Here is a 22,386-nt window from a genome sequence, read left to right as displayed (position 1 = left end):
AATGGGGAAATTCATGTTACACATATTTTACTACAATTTTTCTTTAAAGCAAGGAAAGGTAGAAAAGGAACCATTATATGAATCTGTGCACTAATCACTTAGGAAATATGACAGATTGAGGAGGAGCTCCATTTAATGAATAATTATTTAATGAATAATTTAAGTAATGAATAATTACGTAAAATGTGAAATCTAACCAATCATAAACAAATAAAATGGAAACTCTCTACAAAAAAAAAAAAATTGGCAAAGGACTTGCATAGACATTTCACCAAAAAAGATACACAAATGTCCAATAGGCACTAGAAAATACACTCAACATCATTAGCCATTAGGGAAATGCAAATCAAAATCATAGTGAGATATCACTTATAGCCACTAGGATGGCTATAATTAAAAAATAAATAGGGGGGACTTCCCTGGCGGTCCAGTGGTTAAAACTCCGTGCTTCCACCGCAGGGGGCATGGGTTTGATCCCTGTGAGGGAACTAAGATCCCCGATTGCTGCAGCACAGACAAAAAATGAAAATTAAAAAATAATAAATAAATAGGGAATTCCCTGGCAGTTCAACGTGGTCCCAGGTTCAATCCCTAGTCAGGGAACTAAGATCCTGCAAGCTGCACAGCGAGGCCTAAAGAAGTAAATAAATAAATAAATAACAAATTTCGGAGGATATAGAGAAATTAGAACCCTTGGACATTGTTGATGAGAATGTAAAACGGTGCAGTCACTGTAAAACAGGTGGTGGTTCCTCAAAAAATAAAAAGTAGGATTACCATATGACCCAGCAATTCCATTCCTAGATACATATACCAAAGAACTGAAAACAGGTATTCATACAAAAACTTGTATCTCAACATTCATAGGAGCACTATTCACAATAACCAAAAGATAGAAACAACCAAAAATGTCCATCAACTGATGAAGGAATAAACAAATGTGGTATATCCATACAATGGAATATCATTCAGCCATAAAAAGAAATGAAGTGCTGATACATGCTACAACATGGATGGACCTAGAAAATGTTATGCTAAGTGAAAGAAGCAGACACAAAAGGTCACACATATGATTCCATTTGTATGAAATACCCAAAATAGGTAAATCCATAGAGATAGAAAGCAGATTAGTGTTTACCAGCAGCTGTGGAGAGAGAGGAACGGGGAGTAACTGCTTAACAGGTTTGGGATTTTTCCTTTGGGGATGATGAAATGTTTTGAAACTAGATAAAGGTTATGGTTGCACAATACTGTGAATGTAGCAAATGCCACCAAATTGTGCGCTTTAAAATGGCTGATTTTATATTATGTCAATTTTATCTCAATGAATAAGAGGGTGCTAGAACAGAACTGATAATATCTTATGAAAACAATTACCCAAACATGTTATTTTACTATTTGCTGCTTCCCAACTAAAACAAAATAGCACTTAAATATTTCTTAAACTGTCTTAAGATGTTCCTGACCTTTTTCTAAATCACAATATCTCTCTAGAGAGGGAAGAGTGGTATTACAGAAAGCTTCTCAGGCATAATTGACTCAAAGACTTATTTACTCTAAAATCTAAAAGATATTTTTTAAAAGATGGGTGAGGTTTTAAACTCACTCACCATGAGCAAAAAGGCCAAACAAAACTCAGAAACTCAGCTATCCCAAGTTACTTTAAACTTTTTACGTAAAAAGCACAATACAAAAATTTCCATTGATTACTTCTCACGATCACTTTTACAATATAGTTTCGAATGGGCTAAATGACTTGCCCTGGTACCCACTGTAAGCACTATTTCCCTTCTGACAGTCACTTTCCCCTTGCTCTCTGTCACCTAGGGCTGAAACTTTTGAGTCTTCCTTATCTCTTGGTCTCTAGTTACTATGAGCTGTTTCTTCAAGAGACTTTTGAGGTAGAAGTACTTGAGCTTGACATCTGTGTCTCCCACTTATCAACAGTGTGAAAGTTGGAGGTAACCTTCCTTTCTTTGCCTCACTTCCTGATCTGTATAATGGGAATAACAGCCACACCTCAGTGGCTTGCTGTGAGAATGAGATAATGTATACAAAGCACTTAGCAAACTCCCGTTATATAAACACTAAACAAACTGCCATCACTATTATTACTGTTCTGTGTTTTCACTAATATTTCCCTAGAACAGGCCCTCCCTGCTGCTAGATTATATCCACTAGATTATGTCTGCACCTCCTCAACTGGCTTCCTTCATTCCTCTTTCAGTAGTCCAAAGGATTCTGCACATCATAAACAGATTTACCTTGTACATACAAATACATCCTGTTACTCCCCAGCTTAAAAAACCTTCATTGGGTCCATACTTATTACGACATCAAATCTAACATTCTCTGCCTTTCATTATCCTCTGTTAACAGCTGTTCTCAAACTTTAGTGTACATCAGAATCATCTGGATTGCTTGTTAAAAACATATTGTTGGAACCCACCTCTGGAGTTTCCAATTCAGTAAGTCTGGAGCAGAGCCTCAGAATTTGCTTTGTAATAAACTTCCAGGTGATTCTGATGCTGTTGGTTGAGGAACCACACTTTGAGAAGTGAGAAGTACTGCTTAAAATATGACCCCCCTCTGCCTCCTTAATCTTATTTCTCCCTACTCCCTAACCAGTACATACGACTTTCATTAGTTTTAACCAATTCTTAACCAATTCTCCCTCCCTGCGTTAACTTTGCTGCCCCAAAAGACTTTCTTGCTTGCCCAAATCATAACCATCCTTTAAGCTTGCACATTACAATCATCTTGGGAAGGCTTTTAAAAACTATGGATGGGGGAATTCCCTGGCAGTTCAGTGGTCAGGACAAGGGCACAGGTTCAGTCTCTGGCCAGGGAACTAAGATCCCACAAACTGTGGCACGCCACCCCCTCCCACCCACCCCCCAAAACAAAACAAAACAAATAAAACTGTGGATGCCCCACACCTGAGATTCTGATTCAACTGATCCTGGGACAAGTTTCCCCAAGTGATTCTAATAAGCAGCCAAAGATGAGATCCACTACTTTACCTTCAATCTCCTTCTGATCAGAATTATGAACGCTCACTAAATTCCTACAGTGTTACCAGATTATATCATCAAGTTTGCACTTAGTTACATATCAAACTGTTACTCTCTTTCATTTTAAATTAATTCTCACACTTGATCAATGATCACATCTTTAATTTCTATATTACTACAGTACTAGTATGGTGATAATACACAGTAGGAACTCAGTGTTTATTTCCTCACTGACTGTGGATTCAAATTGGAATTCAAAGCTTTAAGTATTTCTACTCTATCCAATTCAGGAAACTATACTCCTTCTTTTATAGTCTGCAACAAACTCATTTTGTTACTGAGTCATTTAACTCCTTCCTTCCCCAATAAATAAATTAGAAAAAAATACTAATGTATCAAAATGCTGTGGAGAATAATAAAATGATTAACAGAATCATAATGGCTTCAGAGTTGCTTCCTTAGAGCAAATAGCCTTTTCTAAATCCATTAAAGACTGTTTCAAAACAGTTAAAGAGAATCAAAGCACACATATTTAAAGATGCTGAAGCTCTGAATAGTTGTATGATTGGTTTTCTCAACAGATGTGCATCCTTCAAGCCCTGAATTCACCAGATGCATATTAAATTAATCTGTACTTTCAGTTTTATATAACACTCCACTCTAGTTTTATAAATATACCACCACATAAAGCAGAATTCCATTGTTGCTTTATGACATTAAATATTAACAGATTACCTCCACTGTGCAAAGAAAAAATACATTAAGATTCATTTTAGGGACTTCCCTGGTGGCGTAGTGGTTAAGAATCCACCTGCCAATGCAGGGGACATGCGTTCAAGCCCTGGTCCGGGAAGATCCCACATGCCGCGGAGCAACTAAGCCCGTGCACCACAACTACTGAGCCCACGTGCCACAACTACTGAAGCCCATGCTCCTAGAGCCTGTGCTCCACAACAAGAGAAGCCACCGCAATGAGAAGCACGTGCACCGCAACAAAGAGTAGCCCCCACGCGCAGCTACGAAGACCCAACATAACCAAAAACAAATAAATAAAATATATATAAACTTATTTTAAAAAATTAACAGATTATCTCCACTGTGCAAAGAAAAAATACATTAATATTCATTTTAGGGACTTCCCTGGGGGCACAGTGGTTAAGAATCTACCTGCCAATGCAGGGGACACAGGTTTGATCCCCGGTCCAGGAAGATCCCACATGCCACGGAGCAACTAAGCCTGTGTGCCACAACTACTGAGCCCGTGTGCCACAACTACTGAAGCCCACACGCCTACAGCCTGTGTTCCATGCCAAGAGAAGCCACCACAATGAGAAGCCCATGCACTGCAAGGAAGAGTAGCCCCCGCAACTAGAGAAAGCCCATGTGCAGCAATGACGACCCAACACAGCCAAAAATAAATGATTTTTTTAAAAAAGATTCATTTTAATACAGCCAAATATGTGCTTGCTAAATATAGGCTATAATATCTTCATTATTTCTGAATTGGCTGATTTCTATCTAGAATGTGAAAAATAACAAATTTGCTCTTAACTAAAGATCCAGTGACATCTGGTATTTAAAGATATACTAACTCAACGCTTCAGAAATTAACCAGGATTTCAACTAAATACCTGAATTCTAATACTGTAGAAGTTTAACTGTCTACTTAAATTTCCTGGAAATTTTACGTCTTATACAATCATCATTTCTTCATTAACTAAAGAGAACGAATTAGTGTATTATATATGTCAGGAGACCTGGGTTCCAGTGTGACTCATTAGCTATACAATCTAGATCAAGTCTCTTAGTCTCTCTGCACTGAAGTAGTCTCAGCTGTAAAATGAGACAGTCTAACTAGACCATTTCCATGTTTTCTTTTACTTTATGATTCCATAATCTATGAAACTCAAGAAACATAAGCACTAACCAGATGGATCCCATTAAAGACAAAGTGAGCTTATGTATTGATTGATTTGGAGAGCAGCTATCTTTGGAAAACCTAAGTGCTTTCACACAAACACATTGTTCCTCGTGTCTGTTTTTATTTAACCAGGTGAAAAAGCAAACAAAATCCATCAAACATGGAGTTATTAAACGTTTTTTGCATCATACTATAGATGACTGGAATATTTGGATGTCACAATACCAATTAAGTTAACATGTTTAGAAAATAGAAGCTGTCCTAGAAATCCAGACAGGACAATTTTAAAGCCAACTGAAAGAGGCTGCTAACAATTACTACTCAGGCTATGTGAGAAACAGTGCCTCAGGACAGCGTTTTATTGCTTTTAAAATAGATACTTCCACTCTGACTCCAAATTGGAAATATCAGGCAACTACAGCAGTATCCATGATATCTCTTCCTACTCAAACTTTGCCAGCTCAAGTTTCTGGACGGCCTTCAACAAATGTAACAGGAAGAAGCAAATACTGGAGATGGCAGCCAAGAAATCTGTATAGCTGAAACCTGCACAACTATAAAATGTAAGTGGCAAAGGACCTTAACTTTAGTGACAGTTCAAAAATCCTGAATTTAGATCTATCAAGCCCCTTTACCACCTACAACTGTCATGTGAACAGTACCACATTTAACTCACACTTCCTAATGCCCAATTACATATCTCAAAGAATTAAAGCACCTGTCAATTAACACCTAATGACCTAGTATCAATCTATTTGAAAGGGAAACTCGAGACTCTGAACAATGCTTCCAATTACATCTCAGAATGTCAGAAAAATCTCTTTTCAAAACGACCCCCAGGAATTATTTCATACATTTAGTTTCTAAAAAAGAAAAAAATACTCAAGGGTTGGGGTGTGAGGGAGGGATAAACTGGCAGAGCACAGAGGACTTTTAGGGCATTGAAAATACTCTGCATACTAAAAGGATGAATAATTGTTACTGTACATTTTTCCAAACCCATAGTAAGTACAGTACAAAGAATGAATCCTAAATTAAACTACAGACTTTGGGAAATTATGATGTGTCCATGTAGGTTCATCAATTATAACAAATGTACCGCTTGGGTAGGGGATATTGATAATGGGGGAGGCTATGCATGTGTGGGAACAGAGGCTATATGGGAAATCTCTGCACCTTACTCTCAGTATTACTGTGAACCTAAAACTGCTCTAGAAAGTAAAGTCGTTTAAAAAATACCACATTAACATTTTTAGAATAGAAAACATCTTAATAAAACAATTGGGCAGGGACTTCCCTGGTGGTGCAGTGGTTAAGAATCCCCTTTGGCAGGGGACACGGGTTTGATCCCTGGTCTGGGAAGATCCCACATACCATGGAGCAACTAAGTCTGTGCACCACAACTACTGAGCCTGCGCTCAAGAGCCCGCGAGCTGCAACTACTGAATCCGCATGCCTAGGGCCCATGCTCCACAACAGGAGAAGCCACCGCAATGAGAAGCCCATGCACTGCGACAAAGAGTAGCCCCCCTCGCCACAACTAGAGAAAGCCCGTGCACAGCAACAAAGACCCAATACAGCCAAAAATAAATAATAAATAAATAAATAAAATTTAAAAAACAAACAAAACAACTGGACATCCTTGTGCAATAATATGCATATAGACACAGTCCTTAAACCTTCTACAAAAACTCAAATGGGGCTTCCCTGGTGGCACAGTGGTTAAGAATCCACCTGCCAATGCAGGGGACACGTATTCGATCCCTGGTCCGGGAAGATCCCACATGCCGCGGAGCAACTAGGCCCGTGCACCACAACTACTGAGTCTGCGCTCTAAAGCTGCGAGAGCCACAATTACTGAGCCCGCGTGCCACAACTACTGAAGCCCTCACGCCTAGAGCCTGTGCTCCTCAACAAGAGAAGCCACCGCAACGAAGAGTAGCCCCCGCTCTCTGCAAATAGAGAAAGCCCACGCACAGCAACGAAGACCCAATGCAGCCAGATAAATAAATAAATAAATATTTTAAAAAAAAGAAACTCAAATGGATCTTAGAACTCAGTGTAAAATGCAAAACTATAAAAATTCTCAAAGACGGCATAGGAGAAAATCTATGTGCCCTTGGGTTTGGCAATAAGTTGATACAACACCAAAAGCATGCACAATGAAAGAAAAACTTGTAAAGCTGGACTTTATTAAAACTAAAAACTTTCATACTATTAAAGACACTGCTAAGAGAATAAAAAGACAAGCCACAGATTGGAAAAACGTATTTGCCAAAAATATAACTGATAAAGGATTCCTATCCAAAATATACAATGAACACTTAAAACCCAACAATAAGAAACAATTTAACAATGGGCAAAAAGACCTGAACAGGCATCTCACCAAAGAATATATATAGATGGCAAACAAGCATATAAAAAGGCAGTTCAACACTGTATGGCATTAGGAAATTACAAATTAAAACACCTATTAGAAAGGCTCAAGTATAAAAAACTGACTATATCAAACTCTAGCAAGTACTCAGAGCAACAGGAACACTTATTCATTGGTGATGGGAATGCATATTGGTATAACCACTTTGAAAGACAGTTTCACAGTTTCATACAAAATTAAACATAGTCTTATCATACAACCCAGCAATCACACTTGTTATTTACCCAAAGGAGCTGAAAGCTTATGTACACACAAAACTCTGCACATGCCCACCCCCCCAAAAAAATGGAAGCAACCAAGATGTCCTTCCATAGCTGAGAGGATAAACAAACTGTGTTACATCCATATAATACAAAATTATTCAGCAATAAACGGACGGGAGCTAGGAGACTGGTTCAAGACGGCGGAGTAGAAGGACATGCACTCACTACCTCTTGAGAGAGCACTGGAATCACAACTAACTGCTGAACAATCATCGACAGGAAGACACTGGAACTCACCAAAAAAGATACCCACATCCAAAGACAAAGGAGAAGCCATAATGAGACAGTAGGAGGGGCACAATCACAATAAAATCAAATCCCATAACTACTGGGTGGGAGACTCACAAACTGGAGAACACTTATACCACAGAAGTCCACAGAAGTCCACTGGAGTGAAGGTTTTGAGCCCCACGTCAGGCTTCTCAACCTGAGGTTCCAGCAACGGGAGGAGGAATTCCTAGAGAACCAGACTTTGAAGGCTAGTGGGATTTGATTGCAGGACTTTGACAGGACTGGGGGAAAGAGAGACTCCACTCTTGGAGGGCACACACAAAGAAGTGTGCGCATCGGGACCCAGGGGAAGGAGTAGTGACCCCATAGGAGACTGAACCAGACCTACCTGCTAGTATTGGAGGTTCTCCTGCAGAGGCAGGCGGTAGCTGTGGCTCACCATGGGACAAGGACGCTGGCAGCAGAAGTTCTGGAAAGTACTCCTTGGTGTGAGCCCTCCTAGAGTCCACCATTAACCACACCAAAGAGCCAGGTAGGCTCCAGTGTTGGGTCACCTCAGGTCAAACAACCAACAGGGAGGGAACCCAGCCTCACCCATCAGCAGACAAGCAGATAAAAGTTTTACTGAGCTCTGCCCACCAGAGCAACAACCAGTTCTACCCACCAGTCCTTCCCATGAGAAAGCTTGCACAAGCCTCTTAGATAGTCTCATCCACCAGAGGGTAGACAGCAGAAGCAAAAAGAACTACAATTCTGCAGCCTGTGGAAGGAAAATCCCATTCACAGAAAGATACACAAGATGAAAAGGCACAGGACTTTGTACCAGATGAAGGAACAAGATAAAACCCGCAGAAAAACAACTAAATGAAGTGGAGATAGGCAACCTTCCAGAAAAAGAATTCAGGATAACTATAGTGAAGATGATCCAGGACCTCGGAAAAAGAATGGAGGCAAAGATCGAGAAGACGCAAGAAATGTTTAACATACACCTAGAAGAATTAAAGAACAAACAGAGATGAACAATACAATCACTGAAATGAAAAATACACTAGAAGGAATCAACAGCAGAATAACTGAGGCAGAAGAACGGATAAATGACCTGGAAGAGAGAACGGTGCAATTCACTGCCACGGAACAGAATAAAGAAAAAAGAATGAAAAGAAATGAAGACAGCCTAAGAGACCTCTGGGACAACATTAAACACAACAACATTCACATTATAGGGGTTCCAGAAGGAGAAGAGAGAGAGAAAGGACCTGAGAAAATATCTGAAGAGATTATAGTCTAAAACTTCCCTAACATGGGAAAGGAAATAGCCATCCAAGTCCAGGAAGCACAGAGAGTCCCATGCAGGAGAAACCCAAGGAGAAACACACTGAGACACATAGTGATCAAACTAACAAATATTAAAGACAAAGAAAAATTACTGCAAGCAACAAAGGAAAACCAACAAATAACATAAGGGAACTCCCATAAGGTTAACAGCTGATTTCTCAGCAGAAACTCTACAAGCCAGAAGGGAGTGGCACGATATAGTTAAAGTGATGAAAGGGAAGAACCTACAAACAAGATTACTCTACCCAGCAAGGATCTCATTCAGATTCGATGGAGAAATCAAAAGCTTTACAGACAAGCAAAAGCTAAGAGAATTCAGCACCACCAAACCAGCTCTACAACAAATGCTAAAGGAACTTATCTAAGTGGGAAACACAAGAGAAGAAAAGGACCTGCAAAAACAAACCCATAACAATTAAGAAAATGGTACTAGGAACATACCTATCGATAATTACCTTAAACGTGAATGGATTAAATGCTCCAACCAAAAGACACAGGCTTGCTGAATGGATACAAAAACAAGACCCATATATATGCTGTCTACAAGAGACCCACTTCAGACCTAGGGACACATACAGACTGAAAGTGAGGGGATGGAAAAAAATATTCCATGCAAAAGGAAATCAAAAGAAAGCTGGAGTAACAATACTCATATCAGATAAAATAGACTTTAAAATAAAGCATGTTACAAGAGACAAGGAAGGACACTACATAATGATCAAGGGATCAATCCAAGAAGAAGACATAACAATTATAAATATATATGTACCCAACACAGGAGCACCTCAATACATAAGGCAACTGCTAACAGCTATAGAAGAGGAAATCAACAGTAACACAATAATAGTGGGGGACCTTAACACTCACTTACACCAATGGACAAATCATCCAAACAGAAAATTAATAAGGAAACACAAGCTTTAAATGACACAATAGACTAGATAGATTTAACTGGTATTTATAGGACATTCCATCCAAAAACAGATTACACTTTCTTCTCAAGTGCACACGGAACATTCTCCAGGATAGATCACATCTTGGGTCACAAATCAGGCCTCAGTAAATTTAAGAAAACTGAAATCATATCAAGCATCTTTTCTGACCACAGCGCTACGAGATTAGAAATCAATTACAGGGGAAAAAAACGTAAAAACCACAAACACATGGAGGCTAAACAATATGTTACTAAATAACCAAGAGATCACTGAATAAATCAAAGAGCAAATCAAAAATACCTAGAGACAAATTACAATGAAAACACAATGATCCAAAACCTATGGGATGCAGCAAAAGCAGTTCTAAGAGGGAAGTTTATAGCAATACAAGCCTACCTCAAGAAACAAGAAAAATCTCAAATAAACAATCTAACCTTACACCTAAAGGAACTAGAGAAAGAAGAACAAACAAAACCCAAAATTAGTAGAAGGAAAGAAATCATAAAGATCAGAGCAGAAATAAATGAAATAGAAACAAAGAAAACAATAGCAAAGATCAATAAAACTAAAAGCTGGTTCTTTGAGAAGATAAACAAAATTGATAAACCTTTAGCCAGATTGATCAAGAAAAAGAGGGAGAGGACTCAAATCAATAAAATTAGAAATGAAAAAGAAGTTACAACGGACACCACAGAAATACAAAGCATCCTAAGAGACTACTACAAGCAACTCTATGCCAATAAAATGGACAACCTGGAAGAAATGGACAAATTCATAGAAAGGTATAACCTTCCAAGACTGAACCAGGAAGAAATAGAGAATATGAACAGACCAATCACAAGTAATGAAATTGAAACTGTGATTAAAAATCTTCCAACAAACAAAAGTCCAGGACCAAATGGCTTCACAGGTGAATTCTATCAAACATTTAGAGAAGAGCTAACAACCATCCTTCTCAAACTCTTCCAAAAACTTGCAGAGGAAGGAACACTCCTAAACTCATTCTATGAGGCCACCATCACCCTGGTACCAAAACCAGACAAAGATACTACAAAAAAAGAAAATTACAGACCAATATCACTGATGAATATAGATACAAAAATCCTCAACAAAATACTAGCAAACAGAATCCAACAACACATTAAAAGGATCATACACCATGATCAAGTGGGATTTATCTCAGGGATGCAAGGATTCTTCAGTATATGCAAATCAATCAATGTGATACACCATATTAACAAATTGAAGGAGAAAAACCATATGATCATCTCAGTAGATGCAGAAAAAACTTTTGACAAAATTCAACACCCATTTATGATAAAAACTCTCCAGATAGTGGGCATAGAGGGAACCTACCTCAATATAATAAAGGTCATATATGACAAGCCCACAGCAAACATCATTCTCAATGGTGAAAAACTGAAAGCATTTCCTCTAAGACCAGGAACGAGACAAGGATGTCCACTCTCGCCACTATTATTCAACACAGTTTTGGAAGTCCTAGCCACGACAATCAGAGAAGAAAAAGAAATAAAAGGAATACAAATTGGAAAAGAAGAAGTAAAACTGTCACTGTTTGCAGATGACATGATACTATACATAGAGAATCCTAAAGATGCCACCAGAAAATTACTAGAGCTAATCAATGAATTTGGTAAAGTTGCAGGATACAGAATTAATGCACAGAAATCTCTTGCATTCCTATACACTAACGACGAAAGATCAGAAAGAGAAATTAAGGAAACAATCCTATTCACCACTGCAACAAAAATAATAAAATACCTAGGAATAAACCTACCTAGGGAGACAAAAGACCTGTATGCAGAAAACTATAAGACACTGATGAAAGAAATTAAAGATGATAACAACAGATGGAGAGATATACCATGTTCTTGGAGTGGAAGAATCAACATTGTGAAAATGACTATACTACCCAAAGCAATCTACAGATTCAGTGCAATCCCTATGAAACTACCAGTGGCATTTTTCTGAAGAACTAGAACAAAAAAATCTTAAAACTTGTATGGAGAAACAAAAGACCCCGAATAGCCAAAGCAGTCTTGAGGGAAAAAAACAGAGCTGGAGGAATCAGACCTCCTGACTTCAGACTATACTACAAAGCTACAGTAATCAAGACAATATGGTACTGGCACAAAAACATAAATACAGATCAATGGAACAGGATAGAAGGCCCAGAGATACACACACAAACCTATGGTCAACTAATCTATGACAAAGGAGGCAAGGATATACAAAGGAGAAAAGACAGTCTCTTCAGTAAGTGGTGCTGGGAAAAGTGGACAGCTACATGTAAAAGAATGAAACTAGAACACGCCCTAACACCATACACAAAAATAAACTCAAAATGGATTAGAGACCTAAATGCAAGACTGGACACTATAAAACTCTTAGAGGAAAACATACGAAGAACACTCTTTGACATAAATCAAGGCAAGATCTTTTTTGACCCACCTCCTAGAGTAATGGAAGTAAAAAGAAAAATAAACAAATGGGACCTAATGAAACTTAAAAGCTTTTGCAAAGCAAAGGAAACTACAAAAAAGACGAAAAGATAACCCTCAGAATGGGAGAAAATATTTGCAAACATATCAACAGACACAGGTTTAATCTCCAAAATATATAAACAGTTCATGCAGCTCAATATTAAAAAAAACAAACAACGCAATCGAAAAATGGGCAGAAGACCTAAACAGACACTTCTCCAAGGAAGACATACAGATGGCCAGGAAGCACATGAAAAGCTCCTCAACATCACTAATTATTAGAGAAATGCAAATCAAAACTACAATGAGCTATAACCTCACACCAGTTAGAATGGTCATTTGTAGAGATGTGGATGGATCTAGAGACCGTCATACAGAGTGAAGTAAGTCAGAAAGAGAAAAACAAATATCGTATACTAACGCACATATGTGGAACCTAGAAAAATGGTACAGATGAACTGGTTTGCAGGACAGAAATAGAGACACAGATGTAGAGAACAAACGTATGGACACCAACGGGGGAAAGTGGTGGGGGAGGGGGAGGTGGTGGTATGAATTGGGAGACTGGGATTGACATATATACACTAATACATATAAAGTAGATAACTAATAAGAACTTGCTATATAAAACATAAAATAAAATTCAAAAATTCAAAAAAAAAAAAAAAGGACAGGAGCTATCAAGCCACAATAAGACATGGAGGAACTTTAAATGCATATTACTAAGTAAAAGAAACCAGCCTAAAAAAAAGCTACAGGGACTTCCCTGATGGCGCAGTGGTTAAGAATCCAGCTGCCAACGCAAGGAACACGGGTTCGATCCCTAGTCCAGAAAGATCCCACATGCCGCGGAGCAACTAAGCTGCGTGCCGCAACCATTGAAGCCCGAGCGCTGCAACCACTGAAGCCTGAGCGCTGCAACAAGAGAAGCCAGTGCAATAAGAAGCCCGTGCATTGCAACGAACACCCAACGCAGCCAAAAAGAAACAAACAAACAAAAAAGCTACATACGGACTTCCCTGGTGGTGCAGTGGTTAAGAATCTGCCTGCCGACGCAGGGGATATGGGTTCGAGCCCTGGTCCGGGAAGATCCCACATGCCGCAGAGCAACTAAGCCCGTGCGCCACAACTACTGAGCCTGTGCTCTAGAGCCTGCAAGCCACAGCTGCTAAGCCCACGTGCCACAACTACTGAAGCCTGTGCCTGGAGCCCATGCTCCGCAACAAGAGAAGCCACTGCAATGAGAAGCCCACACACAACGAAGAGTAGCCCCCGCTCTCCGCAACTAGAGAAAGCCCGTGTGCAGCAACGAAGATCCAACACAGCCAAAAATTAATTAATTAATTAATTAATTTTTTAAAAAGCTACATACTATATGATTCCAACTATATGAAGTTTCGGAAAAGGCAAACTATAGAGACAGTGAAAAGGTCAGTGTTTGTCAGGAATTCTGGAGGAAAAAGAGGAGGGATGAATAGGTAAAATGGGATTTTTTTCCGGTGGTAAAACTATTCTGTATGTAACTGTAATGGTGGATACATGTTATTATGCATTTGTTATAACCCACAGAACCGTAGAACACAAAGAGTGAACCTAATGAAAACTATGGATAATAATAATGTATCAATATTGGTTCATTAATCGGAACTAATGTACCACACTAATGCAAGATGTTAATAATGGGGGAGGGACTTGCCTGGTGGCGCAGTGGTTAAGAATCCGCCTGCCAATGCAGGAGACACGGGTTTCAGCCCTGGTCCACAAGATCCCACATGCTGCGGAGCAACTAACCCATGTGCCACAACTACTGAGCCTGCGCTCTAGAGCCTGCGAGCCGCAACTACTGAGCCCACATGCCACAGCTACTGAAGCCCACACGCTCTAGGGCCTGTGTTCCACAACAGGAGAAGCCACTTCAGGGAGAAGCCTGCGCACCGCAACTACGAGTAGCCCCCACTGGCCACAACTAGAGAAAGCCCACACACAGCAACGAAGACCCAATGCAGCCAAAAATAAATAAATAAAATAAATAAATGTTTTTTAAAAATGGGGGAAAATGGGGTGGAACTGGTTGGGAATTAAGTGAATATGGAGAGAGATAGAACTCTCTATCTGCTCAATTTTTTTGTAAATCTAAAACTGTTCAAAAAAAGTCTTAATTTTTTTAAAAAAAATTGGGCACCCACAATCTCAAAGAGTACCTATTGCTACTTTAAACTACAGAAATCCTAGCAAAGTTGGAAAAAAAAACCTAATAAAATCAAATTTGAATAAGCATTTAAATAAATTTAAATGAAAAGAAATTAACTTTTTCTTTTTTTTTTTGGCCGCGCGGTGCAGCTTGCGGGATCTTCCTCAACCAGGGATCGAACCCGGGCCCCCACAGTGAAAGCAAGAAAGTGCCAAGTCCTAACCACTGGACTGCCAGGGAATTCCTGAAAAGAAATTAACTTCAATCTCCTTGCCTTTTTATTGGCTTGGTCATATCTCTGCTCACTAGCACATACATCAGAGAGTGATCTCTAGGAAAGAGAGAAGAAATCCAGCTGGGAAACTGCTTCACCACAGTTATGGTTAGCAATTTAGCCTGAAGAACTGAAATTTGGTAATCATCATGGACACTCAAGCGTGCGCGCACACACACACAGACACACAGACACACACACACACACACACAAAACTTAAAACATTTTCACATCATTCATTGATGCCAACAGACAAAGTAAAGTGTATTTATAAATCTATCAAGATGGATGTAATGTGTGATACTCTCATTCAGAAGCCCAAAAGTCCTCAATACCTCTTTTTCTAGGTTAAAGAATTAGAATGTGAAAACTACAGAAATCAATGTGGTCCAGTGTTGCTGTTTCTTAGAAAATTTATGTGGCATTTTGATGGAGACATCAAACTGTAGCATTTTGATAGGCTTACCCAGCACCCAGAGGTGTTACACCAAGTTCTCTTTGACAGCAAGGGCAATGGTTACCTGTTCACTCAGCTTCTCTGGCCAAGACAAAATCCAAGAGAATTCCCCTTTCCCCAGTATGTCTATGCCTCCATTATGATGGGTGAGCAATTATTAAAGAACAATTCCCATCCCTGACACCCCAGCCCCTGCCATAACTGCACTGCCTACTTGGAGCTTCTGGATGAGGAACAGACTACAAGGGCAGTTTATCTGTCTCCCCCCTTCACCAGAACATTCCTACTGCAGACACAGCATGGCTCTCTTCTATCCAGAAGACTCTCTCTTCAGATCATTTCTGCGATACCATACCAGTTTTACTTTACAGTTTTTCAGAGATGCCTGGGTCTTTCTGGTCCATGCTAAGTGCCCGACTACTGTAACCTGAACTAGACACATTCTTTTCCAGCTCAGTAAATCCAAAAGCCTGTCCTCAGGATTATTAAAGATTCAAACTGAAAAGTGACAAGTATGTGCCCTATGAACTGTATGGTATCACTTAGATGAAAACTATAGCAATTGGCATAAGGTAAGGCAAAACACTACTCAAAGAATAAGTTTAAGTGGATTCATCAGTAAATAAAAAAAAAACGACAACAGAAACTTCTCTTCTGGTTGTAATATCAGAGGAAAAAAAGGATTTATTCTATATCTCTATAATCCATTTTTTAGCAACTTCCACCAATAAGTGGACTGTGGTAAGCACTAATGGCAAGAATGGTTTATTAAGCAAATGACGACGAAGATGTATGAAGCTATCTCATGTTCGGATAGTTTGAAATAACAATTACTTTTAACCAATGTCTGTGATCCTTCTTTGTAACTCAATATAAAATGCAACTTCTTTTAGTTACAGGTTCACCGATATAGCTGAAATTATATAACCTAAATCTACTGAGGGTTTTTATGTAAAAAAAAACCCAATCTGACAAATTCAAAGCCACAAAACATGAAGGGGTGAGGGAACAGGAATCTGAAGCAGATGGCATCTCTCTAATTTTTTTTCCCCGAGTCCATCTTGAACACAGTCCCAATAATGTCAAAATCCAATTTAGCTCTCCAAATAAGTAACCTACAAAACATAAAATGCTAATTCTGAAGTAAATTCATTCTTTTTTTTTTTCTTCCCAGCTTCTCAAAGTTTCTATATTAGGCAGAAATGAGTAGAGACAAGTTAGATGTTAAATAGAGAAAAACTATCGTTCCACAAATTCTTAAGTTCTTTCATGAAAATCTACCTCCACTTATTCGAAGCCATTGAAGCAGTTTCTATCAAGATTGGTGGTAATAAAATCTGTCTATGATATCAGCCTTTTTTTCTGGATACAATGATTATTTATCTTTATTAGAGAGCAAATCATAGTCCAAAAAGAAATAAGCTCTAAAATAGAAACAAGCTCTGGAAGAATACTCATTTGGTTTGAGGAGAGCACTGCCTGGCATTTTTTAAACATTTCCACAGTAACTCACTCCTGATTTGGCAGCACCAATAAAGTTAACTGTACTTTGTTCATTGTATATTCTAGTATGGTATACAAACCTTCCCAATCTCTCCTAAAGTTTTCTGAGATCATCCAAGACATAGACATTAAAGGAAGGTTTAGTCATTTTTAGATTTCCTGACCAGCAAATTCCATAACTGACAATTGCAAAGATCTGTGGAATGGCCACAAACTTTGTTTAAGTGGAAAAGGTCATTGAGAAAAGCATTATCTGTAACAGTCTCTATTATTGCCCACATTTTAAATATACCTTTTTACAGCCAGTATCCTAACTCTTATACCAAAATGAATTATTTATTAAAGTCTTATGAGAAGATAAGGAAAAAAATGGGAACTTCTCATGGCTTTACCAAAGCAAGATAATATCGTCTCAACTTTAAGATTCGAAAGATACTGAAAAATAATGATCCAGGAAAACGCAGTTAAATGCTTACATATACACTAAAGACTTTACAGTGTAAAGAAAAGCCACTTAGAAAGTTGAATAACCTTACAAACCATGTAGTAAAAACATAATTAGAGGGCTTCCCTGGTGGCGCAGTGGTTGAGAATCTGCCTGCCAATGCAGGGGGCACGGGTTCAAGCCCTGGTCTGGGAAGACCCCACATGCCGCGGAGCAACTAGGCCCGTGAGCCACAACTACTGACCCTGCACATCTGGAGCCTGTGCTCCGCAACAACAGAGGCCGCAATATTGAGAGGCCCGCGCACCGCGATGAGGAGTGGCCCCCGCTTGCCACAACTAGAGAAAGCCCTCGCACAGAAACGAAGACCCAACACAGCCAAAAATAAATTAATAAATAAATAAAATTTAAAAAAAAAAACAAAAAAACATAATTAGATACCTTATTAATAATTTTAAATATATTCATCCATTTATCAATTTGACCAATATTTATTTGGTGCCTGTTATGTAGCTGCAGTGGTGGATAAAATTTAAAATAGTATTTCTACCTCAAGAAGCATGCAACATAGCTGGACAGTTTTATTTTTTTAAAAAAAGTTCAACTCTGTTTAAGAGAGACACGAAGAAGAAATATATTTGAAAATTTCTCTCGAAATTATGGAAAACCTGTAAACTTCTCTAAAAAGTGATACTGAATTACAAACTTTATAACCACTTTTCTCACACAAAAAAACGATTACTAAAGCAAGTTATTTGATTTTTATCTTTTGAGTATAAAGTACATTAAAAAATTAACAATTAAAAATTACTGGGAATTCCCTGGTTGTCCAGTAGTTAAGACTTGGCACGTTCACTGAGGGGGCCCGGGTTCGATCCCTGGTCAGGGAACTAAGATCCCGCAAGCCACGCAGTGTGGCCCCCCGCAAAAAAAAGAAAAAAAAAATTTACTAACTTCAAGTTACATCAAAAAGCAAACTACATCAGCTGAAAATCTGACATATAATAGGTTACAAATAACTGTATTGTTTTAAATCTACAAAACAAATGAATATAAAGACTTCATGTGAGCTTCCCCCGTGGCGCAGTGGTTAGGAATCTGCCTGCCAATGCGGGGGACAAGGGTTCAATCACTGTTCCGGGAAGATCCCACATGCTGTGGATCAGCTAAGCCCATGCACCACAACTAGTGAGCCCACGTGCCACAACTACTGAAGCCCGCATGCCTAAAGCCCGTGCTCCACAACAAGAGAAGCCACCTCAATGAGAAGCCCACGCACCGCAACTTAGAGTAGCTCCCACTCGCTGCAACTAGAGAAAGCCTGCGCACAGCAACGAAGAGCCAATGCAGCCAAAAATAAATAAATAAATAAAATAAATAAATTTATTAAAAAAAAAAGTGATTAGCCTGGTACCTAACCAAAAAAAAAAAAAAGACTTCATGTTTCTGAGATATATTTCTATATCATCATCACAAATGATTTAAAGGCAGAAATTCATTCCATTTGCATTTATTTTACAGATTATACATATAAAAATTCTGTAAGTTTTGCTAATAGTTTAAATCTAATTAAGATGAGTCATGCTACTTGTGTTGATTTTATTCTTAAAATTACAACTACTTTCTTCTATTTTATGCCCCAATTTTAATTCTCTCCAGACATGTGATGTTAATTAAGATTTATATACATTACTTTTTAAATGTTTTTCTTACCAATCCATACTACACACATCACAAATCTGAGAAAAACCTTTGAAACATTATTGGTCATTTCAGTTAATGCACATATTCTGCTTTATTTTTAAGAGTTTTAAGAAACTACTGATATCTGAATTTCATGCTACTTATGATCAATTTCTAGAAACTACTGAAAGTCCTGTTGTATATATATGTTTTGGAATATTATCCAGTTCTGTTCCTATCTCAAACCTCACTCCACAAAACTGGGCTACCTTGACTGTGTAAGATTATTAATAATTCATCTTTCAACTGGAAGGTGCTTCCATTTAAAGTGGACTGTTATTTAGATACATTACCCCCCCCCTTACAATACTGATTAGAATTTTAACTCGTGTTACTTAAGAAACTGAATCTCTGGTAGGTTCCATGACTTGCCCAAGGTCAACAACTAGCCAGTGGCAGTCCGAGTTCAATCCCAGATTTACCTAACCTCAAAACCAATACTTGCACTTGACCACAATTATCTCCTTAAAAGATTATGAGACAGGCTCAAAAGCAGGGAATCTTGTCTATCCGAAGGTTCACGCAACTATTCTGAGACACTGATAACCACACAGTACCTACAATTCAGTCACTGATTGAAATATAAATTAAGAGGATCTGTGTGCTTCATTTAAACTAGGTCAAGCTTACTGGCAGGTAAGAAAGATGTTGGAAAAGGCTTGCCTCAACACGTCTCGCCTAGACCTCTGTATCTTTACGGTTCCCCCAGTCTGTTTTTTAAAAACACGCATATCTACCAAATAAGGCTATGCCAGACCAGCTTACAGTTTGCTGGTTTCCAGAACTGCACTTTTCTAAAATAATTTAGACCAGACTTAATATTGAGCTGGGAGACTTGGTTGAATATGTCAATCTGGCACTTTCCAAACATTCGAAGTATCATTTGGGGCCACAAACCCAGTTCCACCCTCTTTCTTTTACGCTGTGATGCCTACCCACTTGGGGAGGGGGCTACCGCTCCTGTAGGACACTGGGGCAAGAGACCAGTAAAGGAAGAAGTGGGGGAAGCGCACGGAAGTTGGGAGGAGGGAGGTCTCCTTACCCACTCTTCTGCCCTAGCTCTGCCAAGGGCGGCTCCCCGCGGTGCCCAGCCGACTCACAACCCCCGAAGCCGGGCTCTGTCCCAGAGGGGTGGGCAGAAGAAGCAGGCAATGGAAGTATGGGATTGCCCCATCCACCCCGCCGAGGTCCATGCTCTCCTGGACCCAGAGGATGCTCCCTCTTTCAGAGCTAAACCTCCAGGTGGCAAACTCCCCGTCCACACCGGCCAAAGTCTTCTGCATCTGAGAGGGCGCCTCCTCCGCAACCTCAACACGGCCACCCGAAACTCTCCGCCAGCCGTCATCCCCAGCCCTTCCCTTCCACCCCCGCAACCCGCCAGGGGCACACACACCGGCCTGCGCCCCACCCAGGATCTCCGCGCTCCCCTCCCCGACCCGGAGAAGGGGCCCCCACCACCCCCCAGATACACACACACATCCTCAAGCTCCAGCCTCCCGGACCCCGTCGAAGCCGGAGAGAGTACCTGGCAGTGCTCCGGAGTACAGATGGGGCGGGCGCAGCCCCCTCCCGGAGGCGCCGAGTGCTTCTCTACCCACCCGCAGCTTTGGCTTCTCCCGTTCCCAGGAAAGGGAGGGAGGAGAGGTGCGGGAGGGGAGGGGGAAGACGAAGAGCCGAGGTGCCTCAGAAGCCGAACCGGAACCTCTAGCGCTGGCCCCACCCTCGGCCCGGCGCAGAGCACCCTGGCGCTCCCGATAGGACTAACTGAAAGCAGGCAGTGAGAAATAGACACCACCACTTCCGGGTCATCCCCCCTACCGTCCCTCCTTAGCAACCGCGTGGGGTTGCTAAGCGGAAGTGCCTTCAAAGACAACTACCCCCATTACTTATGGGACTAACAGGAGGTAGCTGGGAGCGTGTACTCCTCTTTGGCAACACACTCTTACCTTCTGCTCCTGGTCTTGGGCTGAGCACGGGCTTCGCTGCCAAAGTCACGAAGCCAATCCTGCTTTTCCCTTCACCTGTACTCCCCTTACCAGACCCCAGCCACTATTTACTCCTGTTCCCTCCCGCCTTGAATCCCGGGCGGACCTATTGGCTCCTGTTAAGGCTCTCAGTCCCTCGTGAGAGTTACTTTCTGGCGGTTTAGCAAGCATCTCCCTCTTGTGGATTTTCAGTTGTGTTTCTACTGAGCTTTTAAAGTCTCCTCCAATGTTATGAAACCTTTTTCATGCACTTCGTTCTCCTGTGATAGCCCCTGAAACCGAATGGTGAGAAAGTTTGTCTTCACCCATCTCTTTTGTAAGGATTGCACATGCTTGTGTATGATCTGGCAAAAATTAATCCTTAAAAGAAAAAACAATGAGAAAAGGCCAAAGGAAGCCGGTGATCAAGCTTGGGAAGGAGGAAGACATTTAATCCTCCACTCAGAATAAACTTTCAATCCTATACTGTGGACAGGGAAAGTTAATAAGAGACCTCATTTTTTCTTGTGTTGGGGTGATCTGAGCTTGAAAAATACTGGCAAAACCACTGCTTGGAGCAAAAGCCAGCAACATAATTAATCCTCTTTCTAGAAAAATGACCTATATTATTATGGCAGTTAAATATTCAGAGAAATGTAGTACGGCATTCAGAGAAAAATGAGTAAAAATCTTGGCTTAACTTTCCTATCTTGAATAGGTCTGCTTAAAAGCAATAAAGCTTAATAGTAGCTCCTGAATTTGTTCTCTAGTCCATGGCAGTGAATGTCTTTTTTTTTTTTTCAGTGAATGTCTTTGCAACTGCTGACTATTGGTCATAATAATTTGGTCATGATAATTTTATTGGTCATGATAACCTCTTACTCACCGATATTGGACTGTTGTCCACCTAGCTGGGGCAGAGGAAATGACTTTTGGTAATTTCAAAGAAACAGCAGGTCTGTTGGTTTCCTGTACATGTGACACAGCATTAAATTGATTCACCAAGAGAGTCAGTTCAGCAAAACCTTTAGGAAATCACTTCAGGTTCAAATGTCACTAGTAGATTGTTAAAGAAGTCTAAAACATTTCCACCCTTGCCATGGACATGCATACATGTGGGAGTATACACACACAAAATTCAAATGGAATCTGAGCACATCCAGTCAGTA

At 39.9% G+C, this 22,386-nt stretch overlaps 1 protein-coding gene across 5 annotated transcripts in view; it reads right to left on the bottom strand.

Annotated features, from left to right (window-relative positions):
* CSNK1G1 (casein kinase 1 gamma 1) overlaps positions 1-20,943 on the bottom strand; it is a 197,740-nt gene extending 176,797 nt beyond the window's left edge. For all 5 annotated transcript variants that reach the window (XR_009500810.1, XM_059913043.1, XM_059913046.1 and 2 more), the window contains exon 1: positions 20,779-20,943. The gene's annotated coding sequence lies outside the window, so the exon portion shown is untranslated. The remainder of the gene's footprint in view (positions 1-20,778) is intronic.
* Positions 20,944-22,386: the final 1,443 nt, after the last annotated feature.

Source organism: Balaenoptera ricei, chromosome 2 (assembly GCF_028023285.1).
Source record: "Balaenoptera ricei isolate mBalRic1 chromosome 2, mBalRic1.hap2, whole genome shotgun sequence".
NCBI classification, from domain to species: domain Eukaryota; kingdom Metazoa; phylum Chordata; class Mammalia; order Artiodactyla; family Balaenopteridae; genus Balaenoptera; species Balaenoptera ricei.
The sequence above is the reverse complement of the archived record's forward strand: the minus strand, read 5'-3'. Positions and strand labels throughout refer to the sequence as shown.